We start from the raw sequence: 3,481 nt of genomic DNA on the forward strand, positions 1-3,481 counted from the left end.
AATCGTAAACACAAACTTTTTATCTAGGATGTCAGCACATATATTGTAACAATTCTTATTTAATAAAGAGACCTACACTTCTGACATACTTTAGCCTATAGATTAACACTATTTAACTTGGAAGTAAATACCTTTAAAAAACCATGATGCAGGAAAGCGGCTAAAACAAGAATCCTATAGTAGGAAAGAAGCAAGATTGTCATGGTAACGGTAAATAGTCAATGGCAAAAGACTTTGTTATTTGAGCATTAGAATTTTGATATACTCGCTATATAACAGAATGTAAACAGAAAAGTTTTCATAATGTCATGCGAATGAAATTGCACGGGAAAAACTATTTTTAATAAAAAGATATTAACAAAGTTAAAGTTCAAAGTTGGATACTCTTGTGTCCTTTTGATTAAGTATGTATTCTGTTTGTAATCTTTAAGTAAGTGCGTCATGCTTATTCCTGGCCAAGGTAACGAGCAAAGAATGGTTTCTAATGTGATGTCATAAATAAAAACTTTTTAATGCTAACATTGTAAGAAAAAACAATAATTAACTACTGGTCGTTAAATAAGGAGAGAATGTTAGTTATGAACTATTATAGTCCACGCGGACGAAGTTGCGGGCAACCACTAGTGTATTTTACTATTATTACGATTTTTTATCTCTTTTACACATCGTACGTAATTGTTATGCCATTTGTAAGTTATTTTTTTTTATCCTAGTGTAAATTTTAACTCACAAGCTTTCGCCCGCGACTCCGTCCGCGTGGATTTAAAAATAGATAAAGTTAGTAGCCTATGTGTTCTTCCAGACCATGTTTTACATAGATGCCAATTTTCATCGAGATCCGTTCAGCCATTTAGGCTACAAACATCCATCCATCCAAACTTTCGCATTTATAATATTAGTACGATTACTAATTACGAGTTGTGTTAGTTATATAAATAAATTAATTAAACCATAAGGAGATAACGATTTCCTCCTAGTTTAATATACTCATATCAATTTTATTGTAAAACCCAACTTCGTGTTTGGAATTTACTTTTATTCATTTGTTATTTGTGGTCGCGTTATCGCAACTGACTTATGAACTCAACGGCAATAACACTAGTAATCAGCTAGAGGAAATAAACACACGTTATTCCCGGTAAATTATGTTTTGGCGGATTTTAAATTTATGTAGCAAAATATCATACTAGTCGTACTAAACAAACTAATATTATAAATGCGAATGTATAGATGTTTGTTAGAGTTTGTAACCTAAACCGCTGAACAGATTTCGAAGAAATTTTCTATAGATGTAGAGGATAGTCTGGAAGAACACATAGACTCACTTTTGTTTTTTTAATTCCACGCGGACGGAGTCACGGGCGAAAGCTAGTTAACATATATTGCACTCTCAACTAACCTGTCTTACTTGGTTAATTCCTGGTTAAGTCCTATTTTGAAGTCAATTTCATATTTAGTTTGTTAAAATTGCAATTACTTAACAGGACAATGTAAGTTTTCTATGACTTAGCAACTTAATTATGGGCTTCTAAATTAAACTCTACAATTCAGTACGACTGTATACATGTCCGTCTGGTGAGACACGCTGGCAACGTGGTACAGTTCGACTGTTTAGTTAAAACATTCGTAGGCAAGACTGATAATTGTACAGTTAACTGTTAATCTTTCACGCATAAATGTGAGTTCAAGAAGTCATCTTAGTAATCACATTTTATGCTGTGTTCAAGAACCATATCTATATTAATATAATAAAGCGTAAACGCACACTACTTCATGGCGTTTGTCAGCAATCACAGAATATTTATGAATGATTATTTTTTTAATAAAAATGCCCTATGCTTACGCCACGATTTAGGCTATGCATTTTTACGCTATTAAACTTAGGAGGTAAATACATTGGAAAAAATCTTCATGTGGGAGAGGGACCATAAACTACAAGCTACCAATATTAAGGAAGCAATGATGTTATGTCATGAATGTGGAGGGGTACACCGGTAGAGGTAGACCTAGAAAGAGCTGGATGGATTGCGTGAAAGGTGACATGATCAAGAAGGGAGTGATGACAGATGACGGATGATAGAGTTATTTGGAGGACGAAAACCCAGTGCGCCGACCCAACCGGAGTAGGATAAGGCAAGGGAGATGATGAAGATTATGGTAACCGTAACTGACATTTGCAATTAAGAATTTGACAAATGTAAACAATAAAATAAAGTTTTTATAATTTTCTGCTTATGAAGCCGCATGGAAACAGCTAGTTTATATGTTTTTAAATTCCAGAATTAGTAATGATGTTAAACTTTCTGTTCTACTTACATGAAAGTATACAAGTGCTGTTTTCTATTACAATCCGAGACACTTTTATGAATGTTTTTCACTTTGTAATGAACCAAGATATCGATAGAATCATAAAAATTTACGTGTTCGAGACTTAATCGACCGTTTGACATCCTTTATACTAAAGAAGAAATTGCAACATTTAGATAAACGTTTACAACGGGACTGAAGGAACCTTTTTTGTATCTATTAGACGACATCAATATCCATTACCGTTTAATCTCAATTTGTGTCCGAGGACACAATGAAATTATTTGAATTGCCCCAATAAAGGACTTAAACAAGTAGAACGTGTTTAAGTGATATTTATTATTTAATTATTTGTTACGTGGTAGGCTCTAAGAAGACAAAACCTAAACAAAGAAAAATGCATTAAAAAAGCAAACAATGCATAACAGCTTCAGTATGAAACGGATCTTGAGATACTTTTTGACATTGGCAGGAGGGCGCTAGTGAGCTGTAGTAATTAGTCTGTTTGTAATATCACACTGCTCGGTCAACCTTTATAAATATATCGGCTTTTATCCGGGACTTATTCCGCTCGAAATTAAGAAAATTACTATGTAAATAGCCTATATGTTCCTTCAGACTATACTATAAGGCTGTGATAAATATCGAGATTAATTTACCGTTAAAAAGATACGTAGTAACAAAATATCATCTGCTATAGTTTCACATTTTACAAGTTACACGTGAAAGTAGACACGCAATAGTTCATATGTTATTATATTAATTTATTAGTAACTAGATGTTCCCGTGCGGCTTCATCCGCGTGTAATTATAAAAACTATACTTTATTATTCACATTTGTCAAATTATCAATTGCAAATGTAAAAATGACATGGCTTGATGACAAACCGTGGCATTTTTTTCCTTGATGCTGGCAGCTTGTACTTTATGGTCCCTTTCCCAAGTAAGGTGTTTTTCCAGTTTACTTATCCTCTAAGTTTAGTAACGTGAAAATATATAGCCTAAAGCGTGACGCACGTGTAGGGCTTTTTATTAAAAAAAGAATTAAAAATATGCTGTAATTGCTGACATTTTAGGCAACAATTTAGTGTGTGTTTGCGCTTTATCGTCGTATAGAAGTATAGATTATTAGTAGAGTATCATTAGCTTTCGTAATATCGTCTAATTAACACAA

At 33.2% G+C, this 3,481-nt stretch overlaps 1 long non-coding RNA gene across 1 annotated transcript in view; it reads right to left on the reverse strand.

Moving 5' to 3' along the window:
- LOC106105631 overlaps positions 1–1,414 on the reverse strand; it is a 3,743-nt gene extending 2,329 nt beyond the window's left edge. The window contains exon 1 of the long non-coding RNA XR_001225750.1: positions 1,400–1,414. This is a non-coding gene — a long non-coding RNA (uncharacterized LOC106105631). The remainder of the gene's footprint in view (positions 1–1,399) is intronic.
- Positions 1,415–3,481: the final 2,067 nt, after the last annotated feature.

The sequence above is a fragment of the Papilio polytes genome, unplaced genomic scaffold (assembly GCF_000836215.1).
Source record: "Papilio polytes unplaced genomic scaffold, Ppol_1.0 DF822810.1, whole genome shotgun sequence".
Taxonomy (NCBI): domain Eukaryota; kingdom Metazoa; phylum Arthropoda; class Insecta; order Lepidoptera; family Papilionidae; genus Papilio; species Papilio polytes.